Here is a 16,888-nt window from a genome sequence, read left to right as displayed (position 1 = left end):
AAAACAAATATCGTATATTAACGCGTATATGTGGAACCTAGAAAAATAGTATAGATGAACCTATTTGCAGGGCAGGAATAGAGACGTTGATGTAGAGAATGGACATGTGGACACAGGGGTGGAAGGGGAGGGTGGGACGAATTGGGAGATCAGGATTGACATATATACACTGCCATGTGTAAAATAGATAGCTAGTGTGAACCTGCTACAAAGCACAGGAAGCTCAGCTCGGTGCTCTGTGACGACCTAGATGGCTGGGATGGTGGGGTGGGTGGGAGGGAGGTCCAAGAGGGAGGGGATATAGGTGTACATATAGCTGATTCACTTCATTGTACAGCAGAAACTAACACAACATTGTAAAGCAATTATACTACAATAAAAAAGCAAAACAAAACAAAAAACCCCCAAATTATGTCAGTCGTGGTGGAAGAACAAGATTTGGAATGTATGGACACAGAAGCTAGTCCACAGAGAATTCTTACAATCATTAGACATGTAAAATTATAAGCACAGGATTTGGTTCTTATAGATGCCTGGTCAAAATAGAAGTACTCTTATCAGGAATATATTTGATAATGTAGAATATCCAATTATAAATACACCAAACATTTTTAGGCAAATCACACAAAAGAATATTGCCAGGGCATGAGCCTACAACCACAAACAGTAACTTCTATGGATGAAGTTGCACCTTTTATGAATCCCTACAAACAATCATAAAAGATACATTTATATGCAGTAAGTATATGCACTATATATAATAAAATATATATATAAGACCATACTAGAGGAAAGAAATATCTTTCTACAGGAAATATTATAAAGTCACTCTCATATACACAGGTGATCAAAGAGTATGCAGCCAAAATATGTACAAAACATATCGTAGAGGTTTGTCAGGCAATAAGTCAATAAAAACATTGAATTCGATTTATGATGTTTGTGGTATTTGTCATATGTTTACAATTTTTAAATTTGCTGTGACTGTTTTATCACTTTAAATGAACATTCTCATTCCTGCCTAATTTTATATTTGTACATTTGTGTTCTCTTGCTCACAACAGATCTCCAAAATTACATACATTTCAGGCCCCACAAGACCCACATCGGCCCCTGGTTAGAGGTGTTCTCTCTGAAACTAGAGCAGAAGGATGGCAGAAAAAAAATAGATTTAAATTTTTGGCTTATTTAATAATCAGAGATTTTATTTCTGAATTTCAGTTTTAGTTCTATGAATTTCCTTTTTACTCAGTTTTATTGAGATACAGTTTACATATACTATATATACAGATATCTTAATTATACATACACTTGACAAATGTATGTATGAGATAATAGAAAATATATATATTGGTCTCTGCCCCCGGTTCCTGACACAGAGCTCTAAAACCCTTGTGTATTCCCAAGTGATGAGCACTAGGAACATCTTTTGTTCTATTGAAGTGACTATGGGTGGGCTCCTGGATGGCTTCTGGTAGGAGCTGGTTACCAGAAAGACCAAGACATGATTAGAAGCTTGGGATTTTAGCCCCAGTTAATAATTGATCATACCTATGTAAGGACGTCTCCGTAAAAATTTCAATAGCACAGGGTTCAGAGAACTTCCAGGTTCAAACACTTCTGCACTGGGAGGGTGACACACCCCACCTCCACAGGGCCCTAAGTTCTGTGAGCTACTCTAGCAAATTAATCACACTGAGGAGGGGGTCATGGGACCCTCCGATGTATAGCCACGTCGGACAGAAGTTGTGGGGAACCTGGGAACCTACTTCTTGCAATTGGCATTTGAAGTGGTGTGGGAGCAGTCTTAACCTGTGGGTTCTGACACTATCTCCAGGTAGATTGAGTCAGAACTGAGTTAAATTGTAGGACAGCCAGTGTCACGGAGAATTGCTTGGCGTAGGAAAAACTCCCACACATTTGGTGACCAGAAGTATCAGAAGTGGTGTTCTGTGTGAACGTGGTAGTAGTGTGAGAGTAGAGGAGACACACAGGAGAAACTCAAAAGGGAAAGACTGGGTTTCTCCCTACACAGGAGGAGACCTGTAGCTTTCTCTAACTCAGTAGGCACCCATGAAAACAACACCCAAATGAAGATATAAAACACTTTCATAACCCTCCCAAATTCCCTTGTGTCACTTTCCAGTAAATACTCCCCCACTAGAGGCAACTGGTATTCTGATTTTTATCACCAGAGATGAGTTTGCTATTTTTGAACTTCATATAAGTGAAATAATGAAGTACATATATATTCCTTTGTGCTTGACGGCTTCCTTAAGCATATGTTTCTGAGATTCACGCATGCTGTTGCCTACATGCTGTTGCCTAGGAAAGTAATCTCTTCCTTTTTATTGCTGAGTAGTTTTCCATTGTGAGGCTGTATCACAATGTGTCCATTCTCCTGTTAAACATGTGGGTATTTTCAGCTTTGGGATATTATGAATAAAGCTGCTACATATATTTGTGTATAAGTTGTTTTGTGAAGATTGTCAATTCTCTTGGGAATGTACTTAGGAAAGGGATTGCTGGGTCCTATGATAGGAGAAAATGTTATATATATATATATTCTATCCATTATTGAAAATGAGGTGTTTAAGTCTCCAGATATTATTGTTGAATTGTATATCTCTCCCTTCAATTTTTCTTTCTTTCTGTACTTTGTAATATGCCACCCCAATGCCTCTGCTGTTTCTAATAGAAAGTCAGGTGTTAATCTTATTGGGATCCTTTTGTAAATGATGAGTCACCTTTTTCTTGCTGCTTTCAAATTTTTCTCTTTATCTTTGACTTTCAGCATTTGTGTTTATTTTGCTAAGAGCTTGTTGAGCTTCTTGAGTTTTCAGCCATTATTTCTCCTCCTTTCTCTCTCTCCTCTCCTTCCCATTATGTGTATATTGATGTGCTTAATGGTGTCCTACGTTTCTTTGAGATTCTGTTCACTTTTCATTTTTTCCTCTGGTCTTCAGATTACATAATCTCTATAAATTTATTTTTTAAATTGTCGACTCTATCTTTTGCCTGCTCAAATGTAATATTGAACCCTCTAGTGAATTTTTCATTTCTGTTATACTTTTTGACTCCAGAATTTCCATTTGGTTCTTTTTTGTAGTTTCTATCTCTTTATTATATTGATATTTTCTATTTTATGAGACACTGTCATCATTCCTTCCTTTACTTCTTTTTTTTTAAACACCTTTATTGGAGTATAATTGCTTTCTTCCTTTACTTCTTTAAGAACTGTTTCCATTACCTCTTTAAGCATAGTTCTAAGGATTGCTGTGAAATCTTTATCTGTTAAATTCAACAGTTGGGCCCTTTCATAGGCAGTCTGTTGCCTGCTTCTTTCCTGTGTATGGTCTTTCCTGTCTCTCTGCATGTCTTATAATTATGTGTTGAAAGCTGTACATTTTGGAATATCTTGTAGCAACTCTGGCTACTCACTTCCTCCCATGCTGGGGCTTTCTGTCCGCTCATTTGTTTAATGACTGGCTGCAATATTTTAGTGAAGTCTATTATTCCCACAGTGTGAAGCCTCTGATGTTGCTTCTCAGTGGGTGCAGCGTTGGGCATGTGCATGGTCATCCTGGTCTGACCATGGCTTTTGCAGGACTCCCTTGGACTGTCTCTACCTCACCAGCTGTTAGGCTCACTCACTGTCAGCTGATTGGTCTATTGCTTTCAATGCCCTGGGGTATACATTACTCCTCAGTCTGACCTGATTACATCAGGCCACTTTGCAGGGGTTGTTTTTGAGGCAGGTCTTTGAGGTTTGTTCTGACTTCAGAAGTGTTTTTTGTAGCTGTCTCTTTCCCTGATTTTTTATGGTTAGGCTAGTTGGCCCACGATTTAGTATGTTGCTCTAATGAAGCTACCAGCCTCCTCTTAGTTGCTCACCAGCAAAATCTCCATTGTTTTTGAGAGTGTCCTTAGGCTTGAATGTTCTCGCACTATTTCAAATAAAGTCAGTTCTTTTGGGGAGAGCTTGGATGCTCTCTAATCCTGTAGACTGTCTTTCCCTCTTGGCAAAATCTCTGGAACTGGCTTCTTTTGGAGAGACACCCTGCTTTAGGTGCAGGGAGCTGGGTAGGTGGCTTGCCTCTCTTAGCATGGAGAGTCTGCCCTGTGAGCAAGCTGGAGCAAGGGCACTTGGGACTCCAATATTCTTCACTGGCTGTGCTTGTGGTAGAGCCTCTATACTATGAGCCTGGGCTGGGTGGAGGAAGGGTGCCCTGACCTCTCAGCCATACTCCCCAGGAATTTAGCCTCTGCAACTCTGTGACTCTCACTTTTATCCACCAGCTCTCCTCCACCATGGTTGATGAAAGGCACTGGGGCATTAATTCTCTTCTCCATTCTTCTAGGCTAGCTCATGTGCTGAGCAGGTATATTAGTCAACTCAATAACAAAATATCATAGACTAGGTGGCTTAAACAATAGAAAAGTATTTTCTCAAGTTCTAGAGGCTGCAAGTCTGAGAATAGAGTGCCAGCATGGTCAGGTTCTGGTGGAGACTGTCTTGATGACTTGCGGGGAGCCAACTTCTCACTGCGTCATCTCACAGTAGAGAGAGAGAGAGATAGAAAGGGAGGGAGGGCACAAGCTCTCCGGTTTCTCTCTTATAAAGTTGCTAATCCCATCATGCGGACCCCACCTTCATGACCTCATCCAAACCTAATTACCTCCAGAGGCCCCACCTCCAAATACCATGAAACTGAGGGTTAGGGCTTCAGCCTATGGATTTGGTGGAATATACAAGCATTCAGTCCATATCAGCAGATTTCAGTGCCTTTCAGAAGGCTCTGAGGCAGAAAAGCAGAAACGCCTGGCATGCCCTTGAGGTGGGACCCTGTTAACATGATATATGTATTCTATATATTGATTATGCTGGTTAGATTTTCTATAATCTTATTTTTTGTCCATTTGACCTGCGTCCTGTGTTGGACCAAAAGTGCTATCTCCTAGTTTTGCTGCGGTTTTATGTATGTATATCCTTAACTTTCTGATTTATACAGATAGTTTCTGTGCTATTTGTGTTACATATATTCACAACTGATGTATTATCATTGTGAATTAAGCTCTTGGCATTATCAAGTATTCTGCTGTCTCATTTAATGCTTTTTGTCCAGATTCAACATTTTCTGATATCATGATCACAGTCTCTGCTTTCTTATTGTCTTATTTGCCTGCTATACCTTTACACATCTCCCTCGTTCTAGCCATTTTGAATCACTTTGATTTAGTTGTATCTCCTGAGCACAGAGTAGGGTTGTGCTTTGTGAATCAATCTGAAAATCTTTTTAATAGGTAAGTTTCCATTTACACGCATTGAAATGAGTGACAGATTTTATTTAATATCTATTTTAATGTTATATTTACTGTGCATTTTGTTTTATTTAATATGTTCCTTTCTCTGTGTAGTATGTTTCCTTTTCTCTTTAAAATTTTTTTGATGCTCAGAAAAATTTGAAAATTTGTTCTTGCAGTTACCTTCCAATGTTCACGTGTCACTCTGCCTGTGTGTGTTTGTGTCCAAGTTTCGCCCTTTTGTATGGATACCAGTCCTATCAAATTGGGGCCCACCCTTCTCCAGTATGACTTCATTTTAACTAAATGTACCTGCAATGACCCTATTTCCAAGTAAGGTCGCATTCCGAAACACTGTGGATTAGGACTTCAACATTTGAATTTTGGGGAAACACAACTCAACAATAACAACTCCCATCTTAATATCTGCTGTGGTGCCTCAAACTCTGTCCTTTGATTCTTCAAGCTATTAAGATTGTGAGATTCCATCTAAGTTTTGTTTGTTTTTTGGCCGCATGGCATGGCATGTGGGATCTTAGTTCCCTGACCAGGGACTGAGCCTGTGGCCCCTGCAGTGGAAGCATGGAGTCTCAACCGCTGACTCTTAACTGCTGGACCTCCATCTAAGTTTTAGTAGCTCCCTTGGAGGAGGACTATGAGCTTCCCTTAGTCTAAAAGCCATCAAAAGAGAAAACTTACCCAGTCTGGTCTCTTTTCCCAAGTGTCAACCCCCCCTCTTGTTTCTTCTTCCTTTTGGTTGTTCTCTAGTGCCTTCAAGTGGTTGTTTTTATATTTTGATAGGGATTTCATAGCTCTTATTTGTAGCAGGATTGGCCCAAACTCTTCCACCATTATTGCAAGACTCTCGTTTTATGTTATCTTGGGTTTTGTTTTGTTTTGTTTTGTTTTTTGGGGGGGAGGGATTGAGTTTTTGAATTTGCAACTAGGTGTTTTTCGTATCCGCAAATGTTTAATTCAGTTTGGTTATTGTGCATGTTTCCTTCTGCTTCATTTTGGGGAGGGATTTTTTATTGGCTGAAATGTTATGATTTTTATTCTATGTTACCTTTATATGTTGGCTTTGTTTCTATGTTATCTTCCATTTGCCATTCATTTGGAAATGTTCTGTTTTTTCTTGGACTAGCAATAACAGGCAAGGATAAGGATTTGACAGCTTACTGTATTTCACAGTTTCACGTGCGCCCTCTTCTGTTTATTTAGTAAATTGTAGTTCCTTTAATAATTACACTTTTTGGAGGGTAGGTTGGTGTCTTTCATTTTGTTCTACCAGTTATTACTAGTTATTTTAAAAATTATGCTTAACTTCCTGAGCTTCTAACAAGGTTTTTATTTCTTGAGGTCTAGGATAGTTGCAAGGTGTGTTCACCTAGAGAAAATTCAGTGAGCTGTATACTTATGATATGTACATATTTATATATGCATATTACACTTCAATAAAAAGCTAAAATATACTTAAGTCTATAATTCTCTAAAGACTAATGTCAATAATGAAATAGTAGTATGTTTGAAAAAATTATCTTCTATCTTCCACTTTTGTTATAACCTACCTACTATTTTTGTCCAGTTGTTTTGTCCATATATGCCTAAAAGGTATATTTTATGAATACACTTAATGGCATCTTAAAGTTACTTGTTTTTAGATCATTTGATGCTCACTGCCAGTTTTTTTCAAACTATGTCTTTAGCATTCATGAATTCTCTGTCTTGATTCATCTTGCAGCTGAAGTACAAAATCAAATAGTTTTTAGTGGAAAATAGCACTCCTTCATAGTTTCACCATTAAAACTAGCACAGCCTTGCATATTTAAGATTGTCTTTCTGTTGCTTCAAAGAAAAAGAAAATTTGGCACATCATAAACATTTCCCCTTGGGCTTCCCTGGTGGCGCAGTGGTTAAGAATCCGCCTGCCAATGCGGGGGACACGGGTTTGAGCCCTGGTCCGGGAAGATCCCACATGCTGCGGAGCAACTAAGCCCGTGAGCCACAACTACTGAGCCCGCATGCCACAACTACTGAAACTCGTGTGCCTAGAGCCCGTGCTCCACAACTACAGAGCCCGCGTGCCACAACTACTGAAACCCACAGGCCTAGAGCCCGTGCTCCACAACAAGAGAAGCCACGGCAATGAGAAGCCTGTGCACGGCAACAAAGAGTAGCCTCTGCTCGCCGCAACTATAGAAAGCCCGTGCAGAGCAACGAAGACCCAAAACGCAGCCAAAAATAAATAAATAAATAACATTTCCCCTCAAAACTTGTTAGACAATGTTTTATTTTCTGACATCACATATTGGTCATAATATGAAGTCAGCCCATTTTTTAAATTAAATGAAAGATTCTTTAAATTCTACAGTGCTTTACAATTTTGAGAAGTTTCACACACGATTTCATATAATCCCAGAATAACCCCTTCCCCCCTCACTCCTAAAGTGCCCCTCCCCTTTTCCCCTCTCACCACTGGTAGCCCCTGGTTTGTTTTCTATATCTGTGAGTCAAAGCCAGCATATCTTCAGAAATTCCATTGTCTAATTTTTTGTTGCTGGTATATAGAAAGACAATTGATTTTTTAATATCCATCTTGTATCTAGTGACCTTGTTAATGCATTTATTAATTATGATAAATGATTCTTTTCTGTATATATGATTGTGTCATCTCTGAATTAAACATTCTATCTGCTGTTTTCTACTAGGATTCTTTTCCCCTGCTTTACTGTGAAATAGCAAATGCCCTCAAGGGAAAAGCCAGGAGAAATATGAAGTCCACCTCACTATGTTTCCTTTGTTTCACATATTGTAGCCCCTCAAGTCCTGCCTGAGTTACATATTCTCTAAATATTTTAAACAGTTTTTAAATGTACATTGTACATCTTTTATAGTTGTTTTCAGCAGGAGAATTCATCTGATATTAGCTATTCCATCATGGCTGGACCAGAAGTACAACCTGCCTTTTTGCTTTGTTTGTAATTTTATTTTCTACTTACATGCTTATAGAATTCATTCTTTACCCTTAAATCTTAAGATTAACCAAGAAATATATAGGGGTTGATTGATTTTCATTAATTTATTGTTTCATGGGAATCTTTTTGATGTGCAGTGGGGTCTTTATTCAGTTCCATCAAATATTATTCCACTGATTTTGCTCATAAGTCAATGAAAAGAGCCACAATCAAGGAGCACTCCCTCCCTCGTAGTTTCATCATTAAAACCAACATCTACCTGCCTTTCCATCCTTGGATGGAGGATCTCTCTTCTAGTGAAAGGACAGCCCCTCCATTGTGCCCTGGATCAGAACCCTCTCTTCCCCGGTGTATTAACCTCTTCGTCTCCTGCATCACTAGCTTCTTCCTCACTCCTGAATCACCATCAGCAAACAAGCACACTCTAGTATCCCCTATCCTAAAAAAAGAAAATTTGCCTTCACCACATACCTCCTCCAAGCCCAGTTTGGCTCCCCTTCAGAGGGAAACTTACCAAAATTCCCTTCATTCTCTTTCTCCATTTTCTTCCACTTTCTCCTCAACCCTCTCCATCTGCCTCCCCCATTCCCCACCACCACACAGAACTCCGTCGAAACTTCCCTTGTCAAAGCTGCCAGTTAGCTCCATTTGTCAAATACTATCATTTAATATCTCACTCAGCCTCTCAACAGCATTCAAAACACGCTTTCTTCTTTCGGCTTCTATGACTGCATACTAACCTGGTTTTTCTCCTGTCTTCACTCTTTTATTCTATGTATATTCTCTCTGAATGATCTAATCTAGTCCTTTGAATTAAATATCATTTGTATGCTACTGACTCCCAAATATATACATCTTTGGCTCTGGGCGTTCCCTTGAGGGATGGGGTTGTCTCTCTAGTGGTTTATTTAACATGTGCATATAGCTGTCTAAAGCTAATACAGAGAACAATAAGCTCCATTCCCTCTCTTCATACCTGTTAATCCTTCATTTGCTCCCATTATGGTAAATGGCCCTACCATATATTCAGTTGTTCAACCCAAAACAGTGATCATCTACAATCCCCCTCTTTCCTTCAACCCCTATTCCCCACTTTTCTGTAAGTCCTTTCAGATACACCTGCAAAATGCATTCAAAAAAATTCCACTTCTATTTTGCCTGTAATCAGTGAAGTTTAAGTCACCATCATCTCACCATTACCAGTTCTCTAACTGGGCTCTGTGTTTCCACACTTGCCCCCAACAATACATCCTCCATGCAGCAGCAAGAATGATCCCTTTAAAATGTGATCCACATCACATCATTCTCCTAAACCCACCAGTGGCTGCCTTGTACTAAAGTCCAAACTCTGCACCGTAGTCTACAATTTTTATATGCTTTAGCCCTTGCCCAACCACAAAGAGCCAGAGGATAATCCTATTGTGTACCCAGAAGTTGGCAGCTCTGATAGCTATCAACTCCTTATCATATCATGTTGTTTACACAATATTTTTCCAGTTATGAAATATGTCATAAAGAATGAACATTACATCAGGGGAGTGATGTCAGCATCATGGCGGCATAAAACATTCCTCTTTTTTGTCCCCTTTTTAAAACAACAGAATAGACAACCATCCACAAACCAAAGCACCTTTGTGGGAGCTGTGGGATCCAGGAGTCTCACCTACCTGTGCATCCAGTAATAGACAGACAGATTTCCGTATAGGCTGCAGAATCAGGGGAGCCAGTGAACCTGCCCAGAACCCCCTCTTGCTATGATTGGAAAAACAAATATACCGAAACTGGAGAGTACTGACCTGGTCAGATACTTATGCATGAGAGGGAATTCGCAGAAGTCCAGCCTTCCTGATTGGAGATACCAGCACACCATTCTAGAAACAACAACAGCAAAACAAGTTTGGTCACAGAAGAGGGGGTGGTAAGAGGAACTTTCCCAGTGTCCCCTCCCCCAAGCAAACACTGCACCAGGCTGATGTATCCAGTGGCGGCACCCTCTCCCTCGTTAGGGGTAGGGGAGGATAGTTTGGGGTGAGTACCCAGCTACCTCAGTTGTGTGGGACAAACCTGTTTCTCTCCAATAGCACCCAGAGTACTGAGGTTGGTCTTTCATGACTGGAGATGGGGTAAGAGGCAGAGAAGGGATGCCTTTCCTGCTGATTGCACTCAGCAGGAAGTCCACCCACAAACCCCTGGGAGTACCACACCTGAGGATCTCCCTACTAGATCCATGGGCCAGTGCTAAACCCACATCTCGCCCTAGTCTGTGGCATCTCCATGTGCATGCTTCCTACTGCAGTAGTGAAAGCAAGCTCCTGTGGCTAGGAAGCACACTCAGAAACAGGCCACATAATGTGGACAAGGGAGAAACCACAAACTGAAGCTATAGCACCACCTTCTGGAAAACAAAAGAGAGGTTTCCAGGAGCCTGCCTGGTGACTTGTAAGCATCAGAGAAGACCTAAAAGCTTAAGAATCCTGCCACACGAGGGAGCAAGAGAAGTGGAGTAAGAGTACCAATACAAAGACAGATAAAACCCCAGGTAATAAAGACACCATTGAACAGGATACTCCATCAGAAACCAACTAACAAAGGTTTGAGGTGGCATCTCCTTAATTTCAAATGTGAGAGCAGTAATGCAAAACTACAAGGAACATTTAAGATCAAGGAAACATACCATTACAGAAAGAAAATAATGATTCTCCAGCAACAAAGCTCAAAGGTACATTTTGTGATCTAGCCAAAAAAGAATTCAGAATAGCTGTCTTGAAGAAACTCAACAAGCTGCAAGAAAACTCAAAGACAGTTTGATGAAATCTCAAAAAAAAAAAAAAAACAAGATCAAAATGAAAATTTCCCAAAAGAGATAGAAATGAACCAAACAGATTCTGGAGCTGAAGAACTCAATATATGAAATGAAAAATGCAGTCGAATCTGCAGTACAGCAGAGCAAATGGAAGACAGAACAAGTGCGTTAGAGATTAGGAATTTGGAAATAACCCAATTAGAGGCAAATAAACAAAACAAAACAAGTATCAAAAAGAGTGGAAAAAAGCCTACGTGGTCTATGGTATTCTATCAAAAGGACAAATATAATAACTGGGGTTCCAGAAAGAGAGAGAGGGAGATGGGAGCAGAAAATTTATTTAAAGAAATAATAGCTGTGAATGTCCTAAACCTGAGGAGAGAATTGGGCACCCAAATACATGCTAATAGATCATCCTATTGGTCATGATGTATAACACTTTTAATGTGTATCTGCTCTAGGTTTTTGTTTTGCAGTTACCATGAGGCTTACACAAGATATCTAACAGATAACACGGTACATTTTAATTTGATAGCAGCTTGACTTCAGTCATCTACAAAAGTTTTACCCTTTTACTTCTCCCTTTTTATATTTTTGATATTTCTCAGGATATAGAAAGAATTCTAAAAGCAGCTAGGGAAAAAAGGATTGTAACCTACAAAGGAACACCCATTAGGCTATCAATGGATTTTTCAGCAGAAACCCTACAGGCCAAGAGTGTGGAATGGCATATTCAAAGGGTTGAAAGAAAAAACTTGCTAGCCATGAATGCTCTATCTAGCAAAGTTATCCTTCAGATATGAAGAAGAAATAAAGGCTTTTCTAGACAAAAGCTGAGAGAGTTCATCACCACTAGACCTGCCTTGCAAGAAATGCTGAAAGGAGTTCTTTGAGCTGAAATGAAAAGAAGCTAATCAGTGACAAAAAAATACAAAAGTATATAACACACTGGTAAAGATAAATATACAATCAGACCTAGAAACTAAATCTGTAATAGGATAGTTTGTTAACCACTTAATTTTAGCATAAAGGTGAAAGGAAGAGAGTATTAAAAGTAATAATAGCTACCATAACGTGTTAATGAATATGCAATATAGAAATACAACATCGAAAATATAAAAACTGAGAAGTAAAAGGGTGAAACTTTCATAGATGACTGAAGTCAAGCTGCTATCAAATTAAAATGCACTGTGTTACCTCTGAGATGTCTTGTGTAAGTCTCATGGTAACCACAAAGCAAAAACCTAGAGCAGAAACACATTAAAAGGGTTATACTCTTTCGTTCAGGCCCGTGGCACTAGCAGGATGGGCAAGTGTCACGGTCTTCGTACTGCGAGGAAGCTCTGTAGCCACCGACGAGACCAGAAGTGGCATGATAAACAGTACAAGAAAGCCCATGTGGGCACAGCCCTGAAGGCCAGCCCTTTTGGAGGCGCTTCTCATGCCAAGGGAACTGTGTTTGAAAAAGTAGGGTTGAAGCCAAACGGCCAAATTCTGCCATCAGGAAGGATTCAGGATTCAGCTCATCAAGAATGGCAAAAAAAAATCACAGCCTTTGTACCCTATGATGGTTGTTTGAATTTTACTGAGGAAAATGATGAAGTTCTGGTTGCTGGATTTGGTCACAAAGGTCATGCTGTTGGTGACATTCCTGGAGTCCGCTTTAAGGTTGTCAAAGTAGCCAATGTCTCTCTTTTGGCCTTATACAAAGGCAGGAAGGAAAGACCTAGATCATAAGTTTTGATGATGAAAACATGATAGTAATAAATTTCCATATGCCAAAAAAAAAAAAAAAGCGTTATACATCATGACCAAGAGGGATTTATCTCTGGGATGCAAGGATGGTTCAACATATGCAAATGTGATATACCATATTAAAAGAATGAAAGATAAAAATCATATGATAATCTCAATAGATGCAGAAAAGGCTTTTGACAAAATACATCCTTTCATCATTAGAACCCTCAACAAATTTGGTATAGAAAGACCATACCTCAGCATCATAAAGGCAAATATGATCAACCCACAGCTTACACTGTACTCATCAGTGAAAAGTTGAAAGCTTTTCCTCTAAGATCAGGAACAAGACAAGGGCGCCCACTCTCACCACTCTTATTCAATATGGTACTGGAAGTCCTACTTAGGAGCAACTAGGCCAGACAAAGATATGAAAGTCATCCAAATCAGAAAGCAAAAAGTGAAACTGTCACTATTTGCAGATGGCATGATCCTATATATAGAAAACCCTAAAGACTCAACCAAAACACTGTTTGTTGGAACTAATCAAGAAATTCAGTAAAGTCGCAGGATATAAAATCAGCATACAAAAATCAATTATTTCTATACACTAACAACAAAACATCTGAAAAAGAAGTAAACAATCATTTTGATTCAGTAGCATCAAAAACAATAAAATACTTGAAATAAATTAACCAAGGAGATGAAAGACCTATACAATGAAAACTATAAGACATTAATAAAAGAAACTGAAGAAGACACAAATGGAAAGATATCTCGTGTTCATGAATTGGAACAATTAATATCGTTAAAATGTTTATACTACCCAAAGCCATCTATAGATTCAATGCAATCCCTACCAAGATTCCAGTGGCATTTTTCACAGAAATAGGAAAAAATCCTAAAGTTTGTATGGAACCACAGAAGACCCTGAATAGTCAAAGCAACCTTGAGAAAGAAGAACAAAGTCGAAGGTATCACAATTCCTGAAACAGTATGGTACTGGCATAAAAATAAACACATAGACCAATGGAACAGAATAGAGCCCAGAAGTAAACCTACGCATATATGGTCAATTAATTTACAACAAAGGAGCCAAGAATATACAATGGAGAAAGGACAGTCTCTTCAATAAACGGTGTTGGGAAAACTGGACAGCCACATGAAAAAATAAAATCGGACTATCTTACACTGTACACAAAAATTAACTCAAAATGAATTAAACACTTGAATGTAAGACCCAAAACCATAAAATTCCTAGGAGAAAACATAGGTGGTAACTCCTTGACATAGGTCATAGTGATAAATTTTTTAATTTGACACCAAAAGTAAAAGCAAGAAAAGCAAAAATAAACAAGTGGGACTAGATCAAACAAAAAAGCTGCACAGGGCTTCCCCGGTGGCGCAGTGGTTGAGAGTCCACCTGCCGATGCAAGGGACACGGGTTCGTGCCCCGGTCCGGGAAGATCCCACATGCCGCGGAGCGGCTGGGCCCGTGAGCCATGGCCACTGAGCCTGCGCGTCCGGAGCCTGTGCTCCACAACGGGAGAGGCCACAACAGGGAGAGGCCCGCGTACAACAACAACAAAAAAGCTGCACAGTAAAGGAAACCACCAACAAAATAAAAAGGCAACCTATCGAATGGGAGAAAATATTTGCAAATCATACATCTGATAATGGGTTCATATACAAAATATGTAAAGAACTCATACAACTCAATAGCAGAAATATAAACAATTCAATTAAAAACAGGCAGAAGATCTGAACAGACATTTTCCCAAAGAAGATATACAGATGGCTAACAGGCACATGAAAAGATGCTCAACATCACTAATTATTAGAGAAATGCAAATCAAAACCACAGTGAGATATCACCTCACACCTGTTAGAATGGCTATCATCAAAAAGACTAGAAACAACAGCTGTTGGCGAGGATGTGGAGAAAAGGGAACCCTTGTGCACCATTGGTGGGAATGTAAACTGGTGTGGCCACTATGAAAAACAGTATGGAGGTGCCTCAAAAAACTAAGAATAGAACTACCATATGATCCAGCATTTCCACCTCTGGGATTTAGCTGAAGGAAATGAAAACATTAATTCAAAAAGACCATGTTCATTACAGCATTATTTACAATAGCCAAGATATGGAAACAATCTAAGTGTCCATCAGTGGATAAATGGATAAAGAAATTGTGAGATATATACATATATTTTTGGGGGGATTGGCCAAAATGTTCATTTGGATTTCGAATGAACATTTTTGCCAACCCAATATATAAGATGTTATACAAACACACACAGACACACACACACACACTGGAATATTACTCAGCTATGAAAAGAATGGAATGTTGCCATTTGCAACAACATGGATGGACCTCAAGGGCATTGTGCTAAGTGAAACAAGTCAGAGAAAGACAAATGCTGTATGATCTCTCTCATATGTGGAGTCTGAAAAAGACAAACTTGTAAAAAATGGAGTAGAGCGGTGTTTACCAGAGGTGGGGGGTGGAGAAGTGGGGATATGTTGTTCAAGGGTATAAACTGGGAACTAGTAGATGAATAAGTCCTGGAGAGCTAATGTACAGCATAGTGATCATAGTCAACAATACTGTATTATAAACTTCAAAGTTGTTAAAAGACTAGATATTAATTGTTCTCACCACAAAAAAGAAATGACAATTACATAACATAACAGAGTGTTAGCTAATGCTATGGTAGCAATCTTACTGCAATATATAAATGGATCAAATCAACATGTTGTACACCTTAAACTTACATAACGTTATATGTCAGTTATATGTCAACAAAAAAGAATGAACATTACATAATGTGAAGTGTGAGGGATAATAAATAAATCTCTGTGTATCTATCACCCAGGTTAAGAAATAAATAATTCCAAGACCTTAGACACCCCTCCTTAATGTGCTCTTCAAGGAGCCACCTTCCATCCTAACCTTTGGGTTAATAATATCCATGCTTTTATTTATAGTTTTACTATATAAGCATGTATCCTTGTTTAGTTTTGGCTATTTGGGATTTATATAGATGGCCACATATAGTTGGAGTTGTTTCTTTCAATAAATGTAACATTTGTAAAGTTAATCTATATTGATGAATGTAGTTATTATTTAAATGTATCCATTTTTTAAATTATTTATTTATTTATTTTTGGCTGTGTTGGGTCTTTGTTGCTGCGCACGGACTATCTCTAGTTGAGGTGAGCGGGGGCTACTCTTCGTTGCCATGCGCAGGCTTCTCATTGCGGTGGCTTCTCTTGTTGCAGAGTATGGGCTCTAGGCGTGCGGCTTCAGTAGTTGTGGCACACGGGCTGAGTACTTGTGGCCTGTGGGCTCTAGAGCGCAGGCTCAGTAGTTGTGGCACACAGGCTTAGTTGCTCCACAGCATGTGGGATCTTCCCTGACCAGGGCTCGAACCCGTGTCCCCTGCATTGGCAGGCAGATTCTTAACCATTGTGCCACCAGGGAAGTCCAATGTATCCATTTTTATGTTTAGGCATATTTGTTTTTTCTACCTTTAGGCTTTTATAAACAATGTTTCTATGAATATTCTAGTACATATCTTTATTTTTTCCTGTTTTATTGAGATATAATTGACATACAGCACTGTATAAGCTTAGGTAAACAGCATAATAATTTGACTTAAATACATCATGAAATGACTACCATGATAAGTTTAGTGAACATCTGTCATCTCATATAGATACAAAAGTAAAGGGGAAAGTGGGGGGAGGGATAAATGAGGAGTTTGGGATTAGCAATACACACTACTATATATAAAATAGATAAACAAAAGGACTGACTGTGTAGCATAGGGAACTATATTCAATAACCTATAATGGAAAAGAATCTGAAAACATATATATATATAACTGAATCACTTAGCTGTACACCTGAAATTAACACAATGTTGTAAATCAACTACACTTCATAAAACAATTAAAGAAGTTGAAAAAAATTTCCCTTGTGATGAGAACTCTTAGGATTTACTCTCTTAATAACTTTCATATACAACATACAGCAGTATTAATTATATATATATATACACA

The 16,888-nt window shown here is 38.9% G+C and overlaps 1 pseudogene; it reads left to right on the top strand.

The window, feature by feature from the left end:
* The first annotated feature begins 12,372 nt into the window (after nucleotides 1–12,372).
* On the top strand, nucleotides 12,373–12,877 carry LOC101270630 (40S ribosomal protein S23-like; annotated as a pseudogene).
* Nucleotides 12,878–16,888: the final 4,011 nt, after the last annotated feature.

This window comes from Orcinus orca, chromosome 9 (genome assembly GCF_937001465.1).
Source record: "Orcinus orca chromosome 9, mOrcOrc1.1, whole genome shotgun sequence".
Taxonomy (NCBI): domain Eukaryota; kingdom Metazoa; phylum Chordata; class Mammalia; order Artiodactyla; family Delphinidae; genus Orcinus; species Orcinus orca.
The sequence above is the reverse complement of the archived record's forward strand: the minus strand, read 5'-3'. Positions and strand labels throughout refer to the sequence as shown.